General features: G+C 40.5%; 2 long non-coding RNA genes across 2 annotated transcripts in view; both read left to right on the top strand.

Moving 5' to 3' along the window:
• The first annotated feature begins 6,363 nt into the window (after positions 1 to 6,363).
• LOC139768549 (uncharacterized) lies at positions 6,364 to 8,866 on the top strand. The gene is made up of 4 exons (XR_011717393.1): positions 6,364 to 8,327; positions 8,413 to 8,516; positions 8,608 to 8,711; positions 8,797 to 8,866. It is a non-coding gene; the product is annotated as an uncharacterized lncRNA (long non-coding RNA).
• The window catches only part of LOC139768542 (uncharacterized), a 160,861-nt gene continuing 145,543 nt past the window's right edge, over positions 8,866 to 24,183 (top strand). Inside the window, exons 1-4 of the long non-coding RNA XR_011717386.1 lie at positions 8,866 to 8,900; positions 8,984 to 9,087; positions 9,171 to 9,268; positions 9,528 to 9,564. This is a non-coding gene — a long non-coding RNA (uncharacterized lncRNA). The remainder of the gene's footprint in view (positions 8,901 to 8,983; positions 9,088 to 9,170; positions 9,269 to 9,527; positions 9,565 to 24,183) is intronic.

Below are 24,183 nucleotides of genomic sequence, written 5' to 3'. Positions count from 1 at the left end.
GCACCCTTCCTGCGCGCGTATATGTATGCACAACGTCGCAAGTCCCCGCGCGCGTTCACAGCGTGGCGTGTATATATCTCCTTCACTTCCTTTCCGCAGCCATAAACTTTCGGAGTATCTTCTCCCTACTCGACACGCCGCGAAAGAACGAAGAGAAAGAGCCATGGCATATACATTGTCAGCCACACTGCGGCTTCACGCATTCTTCCCCAAAAATGAAAACGCGTTCCTCTGCTCGTTAATCCAAGAAATATTTTTGAGCTCATACCTTACGATTATCTATTGATTCGATGTAAGATTGGATATCCTATTTTTACATCTTAGTTTTATTTAGTTAATTTAATTTCATTTTCATCAATCAAATTATGCGCCTTAGACATGCATATAGAAAAGCAGATTAATATAATTATAATATTATACTTGTCTATTCCAGATAATTTGAAATCTAATTCATATCCCCAATTAAAAATATGTCTAATTTTTTATTCATGATATTATTCCTAAAATTAATAATATAATTTTGTCCCATATTATAGATAACATAAATGGAGCTATGTCTATAAACTCTCTCTTTCATGATTCAGAATGATTCAGATTCGAAAGAATCTGAATTATTAAATTATCGAGCAAGTATTACATAGTAAGAGTGATTTCAGTCTGTTTGCTAATTAACAGATTAATTTTTATTACCATTAAAATCAAATCGTTAATTCTTATGTCGATATTTAATATAATGCAGTATTTTATTTAATTAAATGAGTTGTATTTTGCAAGCGCTTTGAAATTTAATCGCAGAGACAATTCTGATTCGAGAGAGACGAATGGTATTGACCAGGTCGACGAATTTATTTATATCTGCTGTACGAGAAACTATAATCGTCGTATTATAATACTTGATCGAAGCATGCGAAAACTATTCAGTCTCACTCGAGAAAAACAAAATTAACGCTAACGGAAAGCACCGTTCTGATCTTCATCAATATGAGCAGCAAGGGAACGAATGTTTTTGCAGAACGTACAATGAAATCTAAAATGGACGAAGTTTTGAGGAGAAAAAAGGCAGGGGAACAATGAAAAATCGATTAGACGCCTATTTAGTGGACTTCGAGATAGCAAATGTACCGCGAAGCAAATGTCGAGCGATTAAAGTTAATTTCGTCAGATCAAAGAGATCGGGCTGTCGATATCGAATTTTTTGTCGGAAACTCGTTCTCCAGTTGCGAAGTCCTCTGTTCTCCTCGAGGAAGGCGGATGGCTTGACGTCACCTTTCTTTCCCCGTTCCGCCCGCGGAATCCACGACCGCAGATTCGTTTCGAATTTTTTTGTAGGTGCATGCGGGCACACCTACGTCAAATCGTAAATACATTTATTCATGTTAGGCAGTGGCCAAGTATTGTATTCCATTCGAACGACCCGGTAGACAATGAAACGGGGGCGTTTTCGTCGGTCTCTTGTCGGGCCCGTCGAGAAAGAGAAGGGAGAGGAATTGTGGATACTGGTAGCGAGATAGCGATGAAACTGTTCCGAAATTTATTTTGTTGTCAAAGACGTCAATTATACGTCGGCGAACTCTTACGTTCTCTAACGATGCATATGTACAAAGAAAATCGTCGGAATTATTGCAATATCGATTCTATGATGCATTTGAAAAGTTTCTATACGATTCTATATTAATTCTGTACGAATTCAAATTAATCCAACCAGCGGTACGATTTTAATTTTAATGTCGTTTGTATAAAAGTATATATAGTCAGTTTTTCATCGTAATATTCGATCGTCACGATCATTATTCATGATTTAATTATTACACTAATTATTTGCTAATGCTTCTTTTTCGTGTTAAAAATTTATGTTATTTATGGTATATTTTATTATACGCGCGCATTAAAAATAAAACGGCTTTTTAAAATTATTATTTAATCATTATATAACATAGTGCTGATGGTTGTACACTTAAAAGATTATAATCAATATAAAGAAGAAAAAATAAAAAATCTAAATAACAAAAATATGCTCGAGAATATCGTGTTTCGTATTCACGCGCGAATATCCACCGATGGGGTGTACTAAAGACTAACAACAAAAAAAAAAAAGATAGAAATCGGCGGTCCCTTGATAGAAGGATATCCACTATTTTCTCGCAATTGGCAACAAGGACGATCGATGCGCGGGACGTTTAATTGGCAATTATTTGTTGAGGCAGCGAGACCGACACCATAAAGCATTGTAAATCGACGAAGGATAAATCCTCTCTTCGTCGAGAGGACGATCACCGGCGATCCTCCCTTCTCTGTTTACGACGAGAAATACATCCGGCTACGTGAACGCAATCGCGAGACAGTCTTCTCCCGCCCTTCCTTTCCATCCTTGCGATTTCCTTTTTTATGTACGCGCTCGCACACGCGGATGGGAGCGATATATGCATAGAGAGGCACAAAGAACGCGGTTTCGTGCATTCGGGAACTGATCAACCAAGGAAAACTTACGAGAAAGCAGGTATCATCGCGCAACATAACCAATCAATCTTCGATGCTTGAAAAAATTTTAGTGAGAGTTGATGATTTATGAGCTAATGTCCATACCATTCGGAGAGAGAGAGAGAGAGAGAGAGAGAGAGAGAACCATAATATAGTTAATAACTTCACTTTAATTTAATTCTTTTCTCACCCTTAAAATAAAAACTTTATTGCAGTTGTTTCAGTATGCGTTATACGATTGCATTGTCGCAGTAATACCTATTGCAAAACGTATTCTTTTATTTTCGCTATTTATTTCAGAAAATATAAGTAACGGCTCGAAGGTATGCAACGGTGAACGTGTGAAAATAATTTCTAAGAAAATATATTTTTTCCGCGAATAATTTGTGGCTTGCACGTTCCACGAGATGGAATTTCTCCAACTATACGGACGTACAATTTCTCCATACACGAGTCCGAAAATCGTAGAGAGAATGTAGCTGTAACGTCGCGAAAGTAACGGAAGGGAGAGAAAGAGAGAGAGAGAGAGAGAGAGAGAGAGAGAGAGAGAGAGAAGCATCGATCGGCTCGTTAACCGCCTGCACCTGCATAGGAGGTGCACATATCGTTTGCGCGCGGCCGTGGCGTACGTGTGGGCCGATCTCGGCGGCGACCTCGGGGGCTGTTCGTAGCACTGTGTGTGGAACCCCCCCGGGACCGCAGGGAGCCGCTTATTACCGATGCGGAATCAATTTCAATTTCGCGCGGGTTCACCACCTGCGATGCCGGCCGGTCGCGAAGGCCGCGCGCCTCGCCCTGAGATTACCTGGCAAAACGAACAAGCCTCGCAGCGCGCTACCTCGCACACGTGCTTTTCCTGTGCCTCGCGTTCATTCAATCCGAGCAACGTATACGGCACGCACAAGCACGGTATTCGACTCGTACTTATAATCGTTACTCTCGCATCTCCTCGACTCATTACCGAAAATAAAGGATAATTTGACTCACCGGTACGACGCGCAGCAGCGGAGTTGCGGCATCTCTCGCTCTCTCGACGCTCTCATCTGCAAAATAAAGATACATATCCGAATTAGTGTCGTCCAAAATAATTATCTGAATAATAATCTGAAAAAGTAATTAATGCGCGCGTCTTTCATCCGACTGTCAAATAGATACGTAGTAAAACGATTATATATATTGTCCAAAAGAATTATTTTCTCAAATATAAATTTTCATAAAATTTTATAAGACAAGTAAAAATTTCTTTCTCCCTCATTCTCGTAAATGTAACATATAAAATTCTATTATGTGTAATTCGCAATTCGCGATTTGCAGTGAAATTCGTCGTTCGCTGTTAGCAATTCGTAGTTGATTCGTTTGGTACAGCTCTATACGCGAATCAACGCGAATTAACTGATTCTTTGATAGGTATTCGCGATCTTTCATCGAAAAATCACTCTGCTGGAGAATTGGCACGAATTTAACGAATCTGTCCCCATGCTATTCGCGAATCTCACGCAAATGGCAAAATCACGAATCGCACATAATCTGACATTCTAGCATAATGTATAATAGAATAACGTAATAAATACATAATATAAATGACAAATGAGACTCACCTACGGTTGCTCCGCCGTCGCCTGATGCCTCCCGGGCCTCCTCCTCCTCCCCTCAGATCCCATCGTTGCACTGGCACTCGCGGAAAACCCTCACTCGCGGAAACACTGAAATTAGCTCGCCTATTAATGCTCGCGCGTCACTTTAAACGGCACTCCCGGCGTTGAACGCACACGACGCCGTATGTCGCTCCGTTTTGCAACGAACAATGCGGAAAGAGCGATAACTTACGAGACTACGAGCCCGGAGCCACTCGACACCGCGACGTGTCGCAAACGCAACGGACGCATCTAAGATGGCGGAGAAACTTCGCGTTCGCAAATCGCGCTACCAACTTCACGCGTCAGGGGCAATTACCAGGACGCCGCCGCGACGACGCGACGCTACACCTGTCGCTCGTAGCTACGCTTTCTTATACTTTCTATACATTGAATATTAAAATAATACACGCTCCCGTTTTCGCGTAATTGCCATCTCGTCTAATAACGCGGACAAATATGCGAGTTGAGAAATAGACGAGTCAGAAATAAACGTTCGCGGGACACGAGACTCAAAAATATAATCGTCACTTTGTCGTTTGCCCGTATAGCAGATTTCGATCGAGCAAGCTCACGAAACGCACGTTTCAATGATTTACGAACGCCGAACGATTTGGCCACGCTGCAATGATTGTCAGACATTGATAGGAGGGTGACGAATCAAATTTTAATCAAATACGTCGCGATGTTACCTGACTTGTAGCTGATCCGTTCTGTATCTGTGACGTTTCGTTTATTCGTTTTCGACGACGAAAGATTGGACGACGAAGGTGACGCCGGCAACTTCATACTGACGCGACGCGCAATACGACGCTAATCAAGTTGATTGGGCCGGACTCCGGAGTCGGATGTCGGAACGCACCCGATAGGCCAATGAGAGAATTTCTTTCATTCTATCGGCTGCGTTCCGACACTCATCTCTAACAAACGACTAATTGTAGAACCGGCCTTAGCTAACAAAAATGCGATCGATTATTTGAAATCGAAATTCAATATTATCCATGTATCCCCATGTATCATTGTAAAAATTCCGCGAAACACACTTTATTTATGAACGCTCGATATATCACAGCTTTCTTAGTTATTAATTACACTTAAATCGTCGAAGATTTAAAAGTGCGATGCGCGAGATTTAGCCAGATCGAAACGTTATTAAAGAAACACGTTATGCATGCGAACTCATTGTGAGTAAATATCGTGATGACACAACCGCTTGTAGTTCACATCTTTTGTTACTTTCTTAACTTCGAACGAGTGAATTAAGGAACGAAAGCGAAATACGTGTCTCTCAGTGAAGAGATCCTCGATGTGCGTACAGCTTGTTAATCGCGGGAGCCAATCACGCGGATCGATACTCGTTATAAATATTCGTAGTGAACGATCGTGTTCGACGTAAGGTACGATATTATTTATTCTCATAAATTTCCATCCCCCGTTTCGATTCTTATTTCGAATAAGTAAAGAAAAATGAAAACGAAGTACTTTCTCGACAAGGAGAAGGAGCTATCGTCTCGATGTGCTTCCGATTACTAATCGTGGGAGTCAATCACACGGATCGATATTTCAATATTTGATAAGTATTCGTGAGGAACGATCGCTTTTGGCGTCTCCCAATACTCGCCGTTATCGGTTATCATATCACGAAGAATAATGCGACGATATCCGAAACAGCTCGCGCCGCTAACCGTTCGAGTCTTGGTCCTGTGTGTACGCAATGCTGAGATTGCTGAGTAAATGCTAGAACACGTTAGAACGCGTCGCGGCGCATGATTGGTAGGGCGGGGAGTGGGAGTAAGCTGACTAGCCACGGTGCGCGCTCTCGGCGCGCCTAGTTCCTTACCCCCGCTGCCCCTACTACTCATGTTTACGTCGTTTACGAGGTCGCGCGATCATCGTGTATTCGTATGGCGTCTACGGCGACGGTTGAACGTACGACGACTACGACGCATAGCACGGATTCGGCAACCGTAATTGGCTATTGTTGAATCACGTATGTGCTTCACGGAGATTTACGCGATCGAGATACGTAGCCCGAACAATCGATAAAGCGACGATCGTATTAGATATCGTGTTTTGACGATTAAATTCATTATAGCTTTGTTCGCGTCGCATGCCCCACCATGCTCCTAATCACTCCAACGCACTCCAAAAACTCATCTGCTCCAATCGCCACCTTTTATCCGTGATCCAAGTGCTCTTGGTGTTTATTGGAGTATGCGACGCGAACAAACCTGCGATCGAGATATGTAGCCCGAACAATCGATAAAGCGACGATCGTATTAGATATCGCGTTTTGACGATTAAATTCATTATATCGTGGACATTTATGTTACAATCGCGAGATAGCAGTCGTCATAAAACAGTGAGTGAATACTGCACGATTAGTGGCTTGGTAAAACAGACGTATAGTGTCGGTGCGTTTGGTGCGTTGCGTGAAAATGTCCCCTTCGCGATTTACGCGAGTTTTTTTGCCATTTTAATCTCGCGTTTGTTACGTGTGCTCGCGGAACGTCGCGTCGGGTAGCGAGTGGATCGCAGCTTCGTTCTTCGTTCTAAATTGCCTTCTTATACGCGTTATTCTTTCATTTTAAGTAAAATGCTCGGTGCTTGTGATTGTGATTAACGTCGATTAATTGTGATTAGTGTCGCTCGAAGGATCGCACGAGCATCGTATTCCGACGGTTAAATATACGACGCGTGGCACGGATTCGGTAACCGTTAATTGACTGTTGTGGAAAATCACTTGTGTGCTTCACGGAGATTCACGCGATCGAAATCTGTAGCCCGAGCAATCGATAAAGCGTATTGAAAATGCGTCAAGTGCGCGATTAGTAGTTTGATAAAACAGGGGTAGTGTCGCCGCGACTCTGGTGCGTGAAGTTGGCTCCTTCGCGATTTACGCAAGTATCTTCGCCATTTTAATTTCGCGTCCGTTACATTTGCTCGCGGAACGTCGCGGGTAGTGAATCGAAGCTCCGTGATATTACCTTCTTCGTGTTATATTCTTTCATCGTGAGTAAAGTGCGCGTTGCTCGTGATTAACGTCGTTCGAACATCTTATGCCGACGGATAGATGTACGACGCCTGACACGGATTCGGCAACCGTACATTAGCTATTGTTGAATCACGTATGTATTTCGTGGAGATTTACGCGGTCGAAATCTGTCGCCCAAGTAATCGATAAAGCGGTGATCGTATTAGATACCGCGTTTTGAGCACATAAATTATATCGCGAACGCGCTTATGTTACAATCGAGAGATAGCAATCGTCGTAAAACAGCGAGCGAATAAGTACACGATTGTTCAAAATGCGAAAAGTGTACGATTAGTAGCTTGATAAAACAGGCGTAGGCACTGTTGCTGTAATCGCTTTTGGAGTGTGAAGTTGGTCCTCCGCGATTTACGTGAGATTCCTCGCCATTTTAGTCTCGCGAGTCTCGCGTCTCGCGACCGTTGGGTAGCAAGCGGGTCGCAGCGACGCAGCTTCGTTCTACGTGTTATTCTTTCGTCGCGAGTAAAGTGTGTCGCGTTGTCGCTCCAAGTATCGCGCGAGAGCCTTCGACAGTATTCCGACGGTTAGATATACGACGATCGCGAGGCACGAATTCGGGAATCGTACATTGGCGATTGTCGAAACGCGTACTTGGCGGAGATTCACGCGATGGAAGTATGTCGCCCGAGCATCGATAAAGCGACGATCGTATTAGATAATGCGGATATTCATCCTCGCGACGCGAGACAGCAATTCACAGTCATAAACCAGTACATCGTAGTACTGAGAGAACGATTAGCGTCGCCGCGAATCAGGCGTCGGTACTTTGACGCGTGAAGTTAGCCTCCCGCGATTTACCGCCAAGTCCCGTCGCTATTTTAAGTAGTTACTCGTTTCTCTCGTACGCTTGCTTACGGTCCTCACAGATAAACGGAGCGGATATTGTTTTCGGAGTCTCGTGATATTACTTTCTTCGCGTTATTCTTTCGCTGTAAGCGCGTTGCGTCGGGAACTGTGCATTAAGTGTGCGTTTACTGTGCGAAATGTCGCGTGATCGTCATATTCTAATTAGTGCGGGCGCGATCGTAATTAACCGAACGTTTTCGCGAATGTTGTGCTACATGTATATGCGTGTGTGCATCTGTGCGGGAGGAAGCAATCTGATAGAAGCTGAGAGGAGGAGGAGGCCTGGGAGGCATCAGGCGACGGCGGAGCAACCATTGGTGAGTATATAATTTATTTTTTGACACATTACATACGATATTTAGAAATAATTATTTAATCTTTGTTTCGATTGTTTTTTTGAAGAAAGAAAAAGGTACGTGTTGCGAGAGGAAGGCAATCTGATGGAAGTTGAGAGGAGCAAGAGGCCTGTGTGTGGGAGGCATTAGGCGACGACGGAGCAACCATTGGTGAGTATATATAATTTATTATTTGACACACTATATATACAGGATATTTGGAATCAATTATTTAATCTTTGTTTCGATTGTTTTTTTGAAGAAAGAAAAAGGTACGTGTTGCGAGAGGAAGGCAATCTGATGGAAGTTGAGAGGAGCAAGAGGCCTGTGTGTGGGAGGCATTAGGCGACGACGGAGCAACCATTGGTGAGTATATAATTTATTATTTGATACACATTACAGGATATTTAGAATCAATTATTTAATCTTTGTTTTGATTGTTTTTTTGAAGAAAGAAAAAGGAACGTATTGCGAGAGGAAGGCAATCTGATGGAAGTTGAGAGGAGGAAGAGGCCTGTGTGTGGGAGGCATTAGGCAACGACGGAGCAACCATTGGTGAGTATATAATTTATTATTTGACACATTACAGGATATTTAGAATCAATTATTTAATCTTTGTTTCGATTGTTTTTTTGAAGAAAGAAAAAGGTACGTGTTGCGAGAGGAAGGCAATCTGATGGAAGTTGAGAGGAGCAAGAGGCCTGTGTGTGGGAGGCATTAGGCGACGACGGAGCAACTATTGGTTAGTATATAATTTATTATTTGACACATTACAGGATATTTAGAATCAATTATTTAATCTTTGTTTCGATTGTTTTTTTGAAGAAAGAAAAAGGTACGTGTTGCGAGAGGACGCAATCTGATGGAAGCTGAGAGGAGGAGGAGGCCTGGGAGGCATCAGGCGACGGCGGAGCAACCGTTTGGTGAGTATATAATTTATTATTCGACACACATTACACGATATTTAGAATTAATTATTTAATCTTTATTTCGAGTGTTTTTTAAAGAGAGAAAAATATTTTTATTTATAAGAAGTTATTAAAGTAATCGTCTTATTAAATCTACTTACTTGTCAAATAAAAAATTCAATATCTATAATATTTATTATTCAATATATTAACTATTATGTATAGCGTGTGTGTATGTGAACGCTAGTATAATTTGAATGTTTTTTTTTTGCAGATTGCAGATATTAACTCCGCTGCTGCGCATCGTAACGGTGAGTCAAATTAGCTCTTATCTTAATCTGAAATGGATCTGATTTAGCGGAACGTCTTACTCCTTCCACTCTTAAACGTTTTTCTCTTTCTCTTAAATAATCTTTTCGCTATTAAACTTTCTGCTAATGTGATCCCTTTCGGCCTTCCTATAATAATATAAAGAATATAAAAGAATTCGGATTACGCGATGCGTCGCGCACCGAGGCTCACAACAGTCTCTTCTGTTCTCTCGTCGGTAAAAGACAAAAACGATCACTAGCGCTTTCGCGATACCGACATCTATTATGTTACGCATCAAACGCAAATGATCTTACCAATAGATCGGTTTTTAATGTGTGTATGACTGTCGATTTTGCGTGTAAGAAGGCACACAAACAATATACATTAGATCTAAAACGTTCAATTCATATTTCTTCTATAATTGTATTTTATTTCGTTGTGTACATATGCATTTTTTAATCTGAAAAAGGAATATAGAAACTACTTTCATAGATTTTGAAATTACAAAGCTCCAATTCGACGATCTCTATCTTTGTTATTTCTTAATATACCGAAAGATAATTGAACAGTCTAATCTTGATAGCTATAAAGTATCAAGCAAGGCGCGTTTTAAGCGCAACTCGTATGTGCCAAGGAGAAATATGATATTTGTTTGTGCCGTGCGAGGAGTCACTCAAAATTTATTACCACTGACGTATTCTTTCGATTCCTTGCCAACTATATATTAGCTCTTATCGTATCTCTAGTATACATTTTAGTATATATCTTTCTTTTCGATGCTATTATATTTAATTAATTACCGCCGCGGCACGCTACGCCATTTATTATAATCTTTACGCCACTCGATATCGGCGCAATCCCCGCGCGATGCAACGTGCAATTTATTTGTCTCGAAATTACTCGTGTAAATAAAGTCTTATGGTTACCTTGCAAGGTGCAAGATGCTAAAGTCATCTAAGGAGTAAACCGAAAACGTGCTACCGCGGTGATGTTATAGATAGATATTGATCTATTTTATTATTATGGGTCCCGATTTATTTTGCGCGACTTCGTTTATCCCGTATCGTCCCCGATCAGCGAACGTACGTGTTCCGCAATAAAGAGGTAGTTACACGCAATGAAAATTGTTGCAGCTGTGCATCTATTTCTCGCCCAATGGCAGGACTTACCTCCTCTAGATCTTACATGTGAGATTATGTTATTCAGCTTCCAACATTCACAACAGAGATACGTTAAAGTCGCGATATAACCGTTTAGCACAACTTTTTTTTTATATTATGCTCTTTCGAAAAGATAAGTACAATGGCATTCACGCCGATATCTATTAATTCGTGACTCTTCGATTCTCACGGCTTCCTCTCGTTCCTTTATCCGTCTCGCTAAAGTATGATCGCGCGCATAAACGTTTGTGCACGTGTTTACCGATAGGATTTTATATTAAGCTGTAAATATGCTCGGCTATGCGAAGGCACAAGGTACGAGCGTAAGTCGCGCAGGTGTAAAAGTCGGCGAACGCGTATACGATCGTGCGATTTAAAATATTGCCGATAAAGTTTGCTGTTTCATCGAGATTGGAATCGCGAGGTTAGAGCTATATCGGTAGATACGGCCTCACTAAAGCGATCGCATCAGCCATTTCAGCGTCGTTTCCAGCGGGGAGTTAAGGACTGCCGAAAGAGAGTAGCCCCTTACCGTCGGAAAGCGTCAATATTCATGGTCTTTAGTGGCTTTTATCGCGATGCAATTATCTTTTTAAACGTATTCGTAACCTACAAATAAAAACATAATGTGATTGTTTAAATATGTACAACTATCTGTTTCTCAAATGTCAAATTCTAAGATGTCATGGATTTACTTTTTTAAGATTAATTAATTGGATTTTCTCGAGATATCAGACTTCTATTCATTTATACTATATTACCCGGGGCTTCGCCCGGGCGTCTTTTTTTTAAACAACTTTATTTGTGTTATTACAATTCGAATCCCCATTTTTTATTGTAAATTCTTATAGCTTACTTTGTAAGCTTTTTAAATTTTTTTAAATTGGGTTGTAGCACAATGGCATATAGCCTATGTTACTCAGGAAGATATAAGCTATCCACCAGTGTAAAAATTTTTTTAATCGATTCAATGGTTTCTAAGATTACCCTGAACATTGGAACAAACAAACTTTTCCCCTTTATATAATAGTAAAGATGTATGTATTAAATTCATAAAACTTCTGCTAAAAGATGAAGGACCTAAATGAGAACGAATCGATAAGTGGAACAATATCGTCTTGGTTAATTAACTTTCTAACTACTTTATATTTGACATATTCTTGTTGACACATGCAAATTTTTTCAATAAATTTATAAAATTTAGCTCGAAATCGATTACTTTTGAACTCTCGGAGTATAATTATCGTTCGGGAAACAAAAGATAGAGTAAATCCGGGTTTCACTTTCGCGGCGGGAACAAGAGAGTTGAGAGGTACGCTCAGTGCATCAAAGTACGAACCGTGCAGTATCTGTACGCACCGTTGTTGAAGTGGGTTCGGCTCACTTTCGTTCCGTTCGCCGTTCGGAGGATGAGCGGCGACGGGTTGTGGCGGCCAGGGCGGTTATAGAGCCGTAGCAATCGCCGTGGAAGAGGGGTACCGAGAGAGATGCCTCGCTCTCTCTGAGCGGAAAAGGACGAAGAGATGGTCGGTGCTCTCGCTCTCGAGAGGTTGATTGAGGTTGGTGGGTGGCCCCGCGCTCTCTCTTTCTCGACGCTACCCGGTAATGCCCTCTAATCACGGCCAGCCATTGACCATTACGGTTAAATACGATTTTGAGCGATCCCATCCGCGGCGGAGTCTCGGCGGAACCGGGCGCGGTGGTGTCGGTATACGCACTACTTGCTCAATGTAGCGTGCGATACGGTACATCCAACGTTATTACGTCATATTTTACCGTTAATTAGCGTATAATGTTTCATAAAGATGCCGGTCCAATGATATAAATGATCCATGCGCGCATACAGATTTAATTGTGACATATAAATGATGCTGTGTAATATTATCTTGTGAAACCGCACGCTACGTTTTTATACGAAACGCATGTCTGATGGCATAAATCTGCGATAACGCAGATAAAATTTCTATTAAGATAGCTATAGGAGAGAGATTGTTAAAATATCGTGGAGCTATGACACCAAGTCACACATAAAATATTTATCTTTGATATCTAAGATCTCGGTCTTCTAGATTTTATATATAGGATCTGTTCTAACGAGAGATATTTATCATAGAGATATTTATCATAGAGATCAATAAAATGACAATTCATGCTAATGTAAATATTGTAAATCAACAAAGTCGCCTAATTACCTGGACAATTTCTCTCGCATTGCACGATCATATAATTTAACGATGAATGCAATCAGGATGGAAAATTTCGATCTACTTGCAGTAGTAGGTCTGCAGTAGTCGATCGCGCATTGCTAATCCTCAACTTCCGACGATTATTTTTCCATTTTACGCGCTCGCGTTTCTCCGGATATATTTCTCGCTTCGGAATGTTTCGTTCGAAGAAAAACTCGGTTGCTTCCGGTAGTATGATCGAAGTCGTGCCTTTCCACCTTCCCTCTCGATTCTTTCTTTCGTTTCTACGACAAGGCACTCCTCCTGCAGGTACCGACGATGGAATGTAAATACGTCGTGACCAATAGGTTTTATGGTTATTGCCATTGCAACTCGATAGGCGAGGGCACAGTCTTCTCCGCTGTCGCGTACGTCTCGTTTCTTCTGTGGCGAGCCGCTCGCGAAACTTCTGCGACTTTCACCGCGTAGAGGAACCACGAGGCCTCGGACAGTCCCATCGACAGTACGCATCGGTATTTCCCAATCGAGTCGATTAAGTGCGTTTCCGGCACACATACTGTTGCCGCTTTGACAAGTACGTTATTCCTTGACCTCTTTCATATGGAATATAATGGCTATATAATCGTTATACGCCCATCGAGTAATTTTTCATTTACTTACGTGTTGCGAGTCTCAAAGCTATATTCATACTAAATACTGGAATAGGCGTTTTAATTATGCGTTAATTTTTAAGTAGCATTGTCAATCTTCTTGCAAAGATAAATGATTAAATAGGATATAAACAGTTTGAATTACGGTGAGAACTTTGAGTGTAATGCTTTTAGGATGAAATGTAATAATAGATATTAGTTAGTTCAATATGATTGCATAAACTGTATTTTATTGGGTGAAAACTTTATTGCCTCGTGCAAGTTGGGCGTTTACAATTTTTTCTAGATGAATAATGTCCAAATACTTGTCAGATTTATCTACTTGGTTATCAACTAATGGTCCTTTTTCCGTTTTTTTTCTATCTCAACCATTTCATTTTCTTCTCAATAAGGCGTGGACTCCGCCTTAAAACCCGTTTAGCATTTTGCTTCTCTCCTTGATTTTGCATTTTGGGTGTAATAGTGAAATCCTCGTCCTGTAGTTTAACATGACTTTGAGGCTTAAAAAATTTAATAGGACGTGCCACTGTATCCGATATGTTTAAATAACTTTATTTGTGTTATTACAATTTAAATCTCCATTTTTTATTGTAAATTCTTATAGCTTACCTTTTTTTTTAATTGGGTTGTAGCACAATGGCACATAGCCCATGTTACTCAGGAAGATATAAGCTATCCACCAGTTTAAACATTTTTGAAATCGATTCAATAGTTTCTAAGATTATACCCTGAACAATGGAACAAACAGACTTTTCGCCTTTATATGATAGTATACAGGATATCTTTATTCATTTTTTTAAATGTTACCTCGTTTCCTAATTATAGCCACTTTTTGGCACTAAAATTCTTGGAACTTTATTGCGAGATAAAAGTATAGATAAACGTAAGAGGCCAAATAAATATTAGACATATTGTGACATTTATTTGGTGTTCTACAATCATGTTCCGGATATCGCGATACATTAGTTAGCTCGCAAAATTCCGTCGCAAATCCAAGAGTCGGATCAGCCCATAAATCGTACGCGCTAATTAAGCGATAGTAAACACCAATTCACACCATTCGAGACGCGCGCGCGCGCGCACACGGTACCGTTAGGTTTTATCGTTCCACGATGATTCCGATGTAGATACTGATGCGAGCTTTATCGTCTCAAAAAAGCGACCATCAACGATATTTACAAGGGATATGATCGTGGGAGGCAGGTAGAGAAAATAACGCGCTTCGCGATTTAGAGAGGCCGACCACCGTCCCCCTAACTGGGCCGTAAACATCGTCGGTGAATTTATCAGGCCCAGGTAGCAGGTACCGCGCATACATGACGCACATTTGCCGACGTTCGACCTGTTCCGCAACGCGGATTATCGCGGAAATTGCGAAACTGCTTACCGCGCGCGACGATCAGCGTCGCCGGTGAGGCGTATACCGCGCGCGGCAGTGTGGCGTCTCGGCGCAAAATCGCTCCTCTCGGGCGAATTCTGTGGTCGCGGCGGCGGAAACGAGCCGCGAAGATTACGGCAAAAACTGCTCCCGCAGTCTCTTTTACACGTGCTGCGGACCGCGCAAGCGGGAACGTAGAAGCGAGTCGAGCGAGCGAAGAAGGAACGAGTCATCGTTCGACTTTTCCGGAAAAATTCTCGTGCCGCACGTGTTTCCTCTTCCTGCTGTCCGTTACTGATCACTCGTGCTTTTTGTGATCATTTCTACATTCCTTTGTGACCGTACTGAAGTACTTATCACTTACACTTACACTATCATATTAAAGTATTTATCATAAAGATAAAACTAATTAAATTTTTCTGAAACTGATATAACTAAACATAATAGTTTTAACTGGCACAAGGAGATATGGATAGATAAGCTATTTATTTATTTATTCACTCTGAAAGCAATATTATAAATTTTATAAATTTTTCCCAAATTAATAAAATACATGAAGATATTCTTTGATCAAATAAAATATGAACGTTGGTAAAAAAAGATATCTGTATTATATTAAAAACGGAAATATTATCGCAAGAGGTTAATTGCAAATAATAAAATTCAATCATGAAATTTCTCTGTATTTTTCATTTCTTTTTATAATATCTGATATTACGAACACGCCCATGCTTCTCCGAACGTGATGGTGGGCGGAAATTCGCATTTATTACGATGGAAGTATTCTTGAAATCATTAAATATTCGATTCATCGTAATCGTGGCGTTGCAGTGCGGAATTCGTTTTAATTATATAAATCGCTTCCTCTTCCGCGTACTTCTATGCGTGCCGTAATTTTTGCCTTTATATGATTCTTCCTTGAGTACTCTCACTATACGCGGATTACTCTTGTTCTCTTCTTTCCTTTTCTGCCTCGCACTCTCACCAAAATAAAATTTTAAGTACGGGTCTTGTGTACCGTGGCTGAAGTTACCTACCGCATAAAACGCGTCCGCCCGCTCGACGATTTTACGGTGTACGGTCCGTGGTTTGGAGCGCATCTCGGGCCAGAGCACGGTTTAAGTACCAATTAAAGTACATTTAAAGAGAAAAGACTTCATTATTTGACCGGGGATTGCACGTCGTGCCCTATTTATTCGTAAACGAACATTCGTTTGATTTATTAATCAGGCGCCATCTAATTTCGTTAAAACTTTCTTCGGCGTTATCATCATATGTATCGCAATAAAGCATATTATTGCTTCGTGACAAGTACGCAACTATGTTAACCACTCCGCGAACTTCAAGTGTTGTTTTTTGCTGTTTAATGCTTGAATAAGCAATTATTTTTTAAACTTTATAATTATGAAGCTTATATTTATAGATATTTAATCAATTTAGTTATTATTTGATGTGTTGATTTTGGTACTAAATTGATTATATAATTTATTGTTCTTAAAATATAAAGTCTGAAATTTATTACTCCTTGGTTAACTTAACAAACTCCACCAAGAGTGTGGCGGTGCTCTATACGTGTTTTTCAGGAGTGGGGGTGCTAGCGTAACATGAATGCAGCACCTCCACTTTTGATATTAATTTCCTGCAAATGGGGAGAGATTGACTCTCGATATACGACAACGAAGGATCGAGCGAAGGGCTTTCATCCCACGCGCACAAGTATTTGCTATTGTGCTAATTTCAAATTATTCAATTCTTGCAAAAAAATTGAATTTTTATGATATATTTAGAATCAGAAGATACATAGGATCTGTTTTCTGTTGCTGAACTGACTGCACTAGTTCAAAGTTTACCTTTTTCCTTCCAATGTGGAGTAAAAAAGATAAACTCTCAACTAGTGCAGCCAGTTCAGCAATAGAAAACAGACCCATAGATTGTTATGTACATAAACTTTTCTTCTTATCGATGACACCAATATCTCGAATATCTAATACAATTTAGGTTGACGATAAAACAAAAATATTGTAACTGCATTTTCCAACATTTTCTCAATTTTAGTCAAAGCGAAAAAAAAACTTTGTCATTAAAATGTTCGAGTATCTGTTTAAATGTTTTCGATACCTAAATGCTCATAACATGAATCAAAAGAATCAACTACTTCAAATCACGTCATCTTCTTATTAACATTTAATCCTTATAGTTTAAAAAATCCTCACAAATAATATTAAATTTGAAGAAATCTCTACATGAAATATCTCTGAATATTTTAAAGATCGATCGCGAGGAGCAACCGTGGTGTTCTTTTCGGGCCGAATCTAATTCGCTTCCGCTCGCCGCTTCCGCTCGATGCGTGTCTGAGAGGCCGATTCGAGCTGCTCGTTAAATTATCTCATTATAATCGGCGAGCTTTCGATCGATCTCTGAACTATCTCCCTCCTTCTCTCTCAGCTGGATGCGGCACGACGGTTAGAGAAATCACGGCTGTTGAACAGACGTCCCTCGCGGAACAACCGCGAGAAAATTAGCATAGGAAATTGCGCGGCGCGCGGCGATGAGAATCTTAAAGCGTGATTTGTCTTCGCCGGTCATCCACGCGCCAGGCGCGGTAATCAATATACGAGGTGCCGCGATACAAAATTATGCAATTAAGCTCGCAGCGACTCTTGAGAATTGCAAGCGACGCACTTGACAAACAAGCTTCATGCTACAACTTCCGGTATCGTGACGTTATAAATTAATCTTGTCTACCGCTTTTTCCTTTTGCTTCTACATACTACTAGACATACCTATCCAAAATACATCTCTCAAAAAACATTTCTCAACCTAGTGCAAATCTTTTTAGAATCTAATGCATTTCTCTTTTAAATTGATGAAATACTCTCAAGAAAGTCTTTCTCTTTCTCCTTTTTATCTCTATCTCTATCAATCTATTTGCCATTTTCAAATATATGATTATTAAATTCTGATAATAAAATGATAATATAATTCATATTATTACTGTAATAACTTGTATATTTTACATTGTCGATAAATTCGCAATACACGTCAAGAGTCATCGCTGTCAAGAGTCGATGCGCAATGAAAATGTTCGTAACATTTTGTTACCACATACTCGGCACGCACTAATCTTTAACAGACTTTGTCCTCGGGTAGGAGTCGATTCATCGCGAACGATCGAGCAACGATAACACCACCTATTACGACAATACCGGTCGTTACGAATCGGTCGAAGTCGACGGCAGAGGTTTTTTGCTTAAGGCGAGCTCTCTCGCGCGCAATTTCTTGCTCCCGCACGCACGACCTCTTCCACGTCCGTCTGTTCCTTCGGAATCGATTTACGAGCAAACGCCATTGCGTCAGTGCTCGGTGGCCACCACCACGCGTTGGCGCGTGTACGCACACGCCACGTTTCTCGTCCACACTAGTAAGGCGAGGCGATATACTATGGTACGCGCGCGAACGCGTACCCGGTGGGCAAGTGGCCTTACAAGGACGTGCTGCACGACACGGCGGCTGCGAGAGTATCGCGCCGTAGTCCTGAATGTGCTGCACGGCGGCGGTAGCCGCCTCACATAGAGCAAGGATTTACATGCGCGCGTACGCACATGCGTGCAGGTTACACTGATGCTGGCGCGCACATGTACGCGCGCACTGGTAGGTCGGACTTGCATATCACGGAACGACTCGAGAGGCTATCCGCCGCGACGGCACGTGCTTAGAGCGTCGGTAAATTTAACCAGTTTTCCCTTAAAGTGCCAAAGATAGTGACACTTCTGGGGAAACAAATAATTATTTATCATAAAGTTTTTAATTTAAGTATTCGCTTTGATTTGATAAATTTGACATGAGCGAGTCTTCTTTTGAATATTTTATTTTTTAAGCAATTTTAAGGTACGTCTAGCAGGACACTTAGCAAAAATGTGTCGTGCTGACGATTTTTGGCAGTTCTAAAGGTATAATAGTTCTCGGCAGTTCTACAAGAGTTCTGTGTTTTAGTATTGGTTCTAAAAAGAGTTCCGGTGATTAACTACTTTTAATTATTTAAAAATAATTAAAAAGAGTTCCGGTGATTAACTATTTTTAATTGTTTAAAAGTCAGTCAGTGTTCAGCAACAGAAAACAGACCCTATGTATCCTCTGACTCTAAATATATCATAGAAATTAAATTTTTTTTACAAGAATTGGATGATTTGAAATCAGCATAATAGCAAATACGTGTGCGCGTGGGATGAAAGCCCTTCGCTTGATCCGTCGTTGTCGTGTATCGAGAGTCGATCTCTCCCGTGTTCGGCGATATCTTCGGCCGCGGGCGAAACCGAAGAGATTGTCGAAAGTGAAAGGAGGCGAAGAAATCAAGATGGATCGTGCGTTCGTTATAACGCAGGTTTTCTCGCTGCGTGCAGCACGCACCTTCCACCTTTTTCCACGTGTCCCAAGGACTCTCGTGGTGAGTGCGCGGCAATCGATAGCACCGACCGATAGCATGCGTTTCGTGTTGGAGATGACGAAGAAGACGAAAAGGCAAACGGCTACGAAATGTCATCTTAAAACATTTTAACAAAAGATTTGAGTCGAAAAAAGTAAATTATTACAATCGATAAAAAAATGGTTGTTATTTTCTACAATATATTTTCTTTTTTTGTCGATTATACTAAAAAAATACGTATTTATGTATTAAAATATTTATATGGGACTTATACGTATTTATATATTAAAATGTATCAGGCCTTAAAAAATATTTTAGACTACTCAGACACGCATTAATCGTTTATTCATTCATAATAAGTTAGTATCTTATTATGACAATTGTATTTTTTCATAAATTTGTTGTCTTTTCCTCAAGTTCTTTAGTGAAAAGATAGTATATAATCTTAATCTTCTTATTCAGTTTGTAATCTTATTATTTTTACATACCATAAGAAATTACATAATTGTACGAAAAATATAACTCCACGATGTGGCAATGCGTTTTGTTGCCACATTGTTCTCATAAACAGCAAAGGTAATTCCGAGTCTTCGAAGTCGTAGGAACCAATACTTATGCTCATGCCCCGATACTCAAAGTTGCCTTGGGACGAATTCCGTTATGTTTTCGTCCATAAAGTCTAACCGCTGTCCGTTACGTTCCAGCGAAAAAGAAGTCTTAACGGCGCTCGTTATAACAATTTCGGTGCATCGCCGCACACCCTTTCGAACAATAAAGAGGACCCCCCCGAAATCCAGCGAAGCGCATTGCAGATCTTTCCAGATTCTTTCAGATGTTACAAATAATATAACATAACATGTAAAATAATTATTTGAACATTGTAAATTCTGTCTCTATATAACGGAGCAATGACTATTATATCGCTAATGTATATTAATGTCGAAACGCTCGAATAATTTATAAATATTGAAATTAAACACTCGAATGCTAAATTGCCAATCAAATATCCGTATACACGCGAACATCCAACATTTGCATATTTAAGAAATCTCAACTGTCCAAATATTTTTCAAATTCTCAAGTGTATGCGGCACTGAAAGGACACACAAACCTTCAAATACCGCAGTGATGGCTTCGTTGAAACGTACAAAACGAGAAGGCACTATCGGGGCAGCAATTTTATCGCGCGTATTCAGTCAAGATTCGTATTCGTACCTTCGAGTACCATCGAGTTTCGTTCAACTCAGCGGGATTCTCTCGTGATAGATTCTCTCTTCGGAGAGTGAGAAAGAGACAGAGGTGCTCCAGATTGCCGTCCAAAAGAGACATGCGAGTGCACGTCACGTAATCGCAGAGTTCTCCGGGGGCGAGAAGAAAGAGAGAAGGCCCTCTTTCACCGCTCTCTTGGTAATTTCGTGCGCTCATACGAAGGATAACAGCGTGAGGGATCGGTCAGTATATAGGAAGAGGAAGGGACAGGGGAGGGTGAGGGAGAGCGGCGAGCAAGCGGTACCACGAATTTAACGATTCCGTCGACTTTACGACGGCGATCGCGCCGCCCTTATTATAACGCGGCTCAGGCCGGTTTCGGATCGCCCTTGGGAGACACTCGCGCATCTCTTCTCGCGTCTTCCACAAGAGGCACCCGCGCTATTACGTCATTAAGGCGTCCAATAAACTTCTTTTACTACTTCCTCGACCGCCGCTTCTCACCGCGTGGTCGTTCAGCTCGTCCGCGTTGCGTCGCCGCGATTTCGTCCGTGACATCGCGCGGGTCTTTCACCTCCTGTGAGTGCAAGTCGTCGCCCTTTTTCGAAGTATGAAACATGAAGCATGAAGACCCTTTTAAGACTTATAGTATAGAAAAGGAATTAAATAGTTTAAATAAAAAAGGTACATACAAGTTATTATTTACGAAAACATCTAAAAAATACAGATTTTCGCGTACCTTAACTTTAATATTGCTTGATCAATAAAGATGATATAAAAGGGAAATTAATTTTATTGGTCAATAAAAAAGATCGAAATATTAATATCAATCAAGTTATTGTAATAGAATTTATACTTAAACTTTTTTACATCATACTCTCTGATTAACAGAGATAATTTAAGAGAATTTTCGATGAAATCTTGTGCTGTTATTTTGATAAATTTATATCATTTTGATTGGACTTAATTACGTATACAAATCTTTTATATTTTCTATAGAGATAGTGTTTTTGAAGTAAATTTAAATGGAAATGTGTGTTTTTATTGAAATGTGAAGAATTCTAGATATATTGTGATACCTTGTTGATTGTTATCCTTAGCCAAGATTGGAAATGAGTACCATATCATATCTCGAAATACGAAGTATTTTGTTCCCGATCACCTCGGGCTAATGAAGCCTCGCCTCGAGTAGCACTAAACGATGATATGCGACTTTATATGTATGTAAAGACTTAGTTATCCTAGGAACTGCAGTTTAATTTAAATTCCGTCGGAAGACGAGCGTCTGGAATTTAAAAATGAACGGTGGATTCGATATTTACGACGATTCAATGACGGGAACATCCCGTCTCGTGAACACGAGATTTAATTTTATACAGTGTCGGTCTGATATTACGTAATTCATGAATATCGTTATACGAACATTGGAGATTTCAACTGTTTCTCACAGTTTCGTGGAGACGAATTATCGTAGCGTGTTTATCTCGGTAAACCTTTTTTTCTTTATTCGAAAATCATGAAAGGATAACGTCGCGCCGACACACAAGGTGCGAGTGAATAGGCACGCACCACCGCTATTCATAATGCGACAAGAAAAACGAAGGAGCCATTTCCCGATTGGATCTTTTTTTTTTATTATTTCTCTACACGATCTCCGATGCCCAAAGTTCTGGCCGGCTGCTGGAAAAAGTGTTGTCGACCGACATTTCTCCGGCGCGACGAACTTTCGGCACAGCATCCCGGTCCAGACTTTCGCGGTACATGTTCTCTCGGTGTGTGCTATTGACCCTTTTTCACTACAGGTGAGTTGGGAGGGGCCTCGGACAGGTAGATACACCTAACCCACGTACCGTAAGATACCAAGACTAACATCTAACGGGTGTCCATGCACGAAAACGCTTTTTTCTCTTTTCTCACTGTGTGACACTTTGATTTGCATCCTGTCTCAATCAATCTGCAAAATCGTTTAATTAGATATACGTAGAGAAATATATATTACATTACGACAATTAAATGCAACATTGAGCATTTCTAATATTACAGTTACTTTATTTTTATCAATGCTTGGATTAAACATTTAAAAAAGGAAATCTATTTTTTATCTAAGAAATAATACTCCGAAGATCGTAAAAGCATAAACGGCACCGATAATCGCTTAAGCCAGCTACGAACAATTAGAAAGACGATGACTATCGGATGGTGTTATCTTTAAAAGTTATTCACCCAGTATGTGGCGTGGCGCGATGCTGTGTAGATATGCGGCGAGAGTGAGCATAAGGTGCACAAACCATCATACATGCCCTTGCATGGCATTCGTGTGTTACGACACGCGTATGCACACATGCGGAGCAAGCTGAGCGACGTGTGTGTGCAGACCTGGTTACATCGCTATCGTTGTGGCCATTAAGTACATTGTGCTGGAAGGTGTTTTCTATAATGGATTCCTGTTGTTTATTAAAACGGAAGGCTCTTTACAAAGTGCTGCCGTTTGCTCCTTAACGACGCGCGTCTACCTTGAATTATGCCGGTCTATCCTCTCTGCGATATTGCTTACCAATAGAATGCACGCAATTAAAAGAATCCAAAAAGCGAGTGATTTATGCACGTCTTGCGGTATATATCAAGCGACGAGAAGAAACTTTCTTACTGATGAAAAGTGCAATTTGTAATTTAAATAATTCGAGTAAGCTGTTCAATATAATAAAATAAGGGACAATTTTTTGGGATTTATTTCTATATCAAATATATTGGGTGACATATATATTTATTTTATATATTATTATCTTTTGGTTAAACTAAATTAATACGTTGATATTATAATTATATCTATAATGAAGTGTATATACAATAATTTTGTACTTTGTTACGCACGAAATCGGAATACTTAGATTGGTTTCATTAATCATTCGCCGACGCAATAAGCAACAAAAACGATTCAGAGAAAGAAATGAATTAGCTCAATGTTGATTGTTACTTTCTTGCGAAATGATACAAACAGGAAGCACGTTTAAGCGTGCCGGGATATTCTCGCCACGCGACAAAACCCGTAGGGCCGCGTGCGGACGCGACGCAATCACCCGTTACTACAAAAATGAGAGTATTTATCTCGATAAACTGCGATTCGCGGGTATAGAAAATTACCTCAATTTAGCTGCAAGATCGTTGAAACTTTTTTCCTTCTTTCTCTCTCTCTCTCTCTCTCTTTTTGTTGCGCGCGCGATATTAGTATCCCGCGCTGTCTATATTACGGTCGTCATTGTGCGTCGTATTACGGCATCGCACGTGCGTGACACGACGCCCCGAGAAAGGCTCGTGCGTATTGCGAAATATCGAATTTAACGAAGCTGGGGAGAGATAGAGAGAACAGGTGTACGCGCGCGATATTGGAAACTCAGCGCGCATATTTCAACTCTTTTTCTTTTGCCGGCCTTCTGCCTCCCGGCAGTATGATAATCAGAAGCGGTAAGAATAGAGTGGCGCGGATTATAGAGTTAACTGAATTAATGTACCTTGTCGTTCTTTAGTTTTCTTCGAAAAATATAAATCACTTTAGAATACAACAGAGTATAGGATTTCCAAAGAGATTTGTTTGTAGAGAACTTGATAAAAACA

Source organism: Temnothorax nylanderi, unplaced genomic scaffold, assembly GCF_030848795.1.
Source record: "Temnothorax nylanderi isolate EJ_2023f unplaced genomic scaffold, tnyl_v1.0 TNYL_tig0002_pilon, whole genome shotgun sequence".
NCBI classification, from domain to species: Eukaryota; Metazoa; Arthropoda; class Insecta; order Hymenoptera; family Formicidae; genus Temnothorax; species Temnothorax nylanderi.
This window is presented reverse-complemented; position numbering and strand designations above follow the sequence as displayed.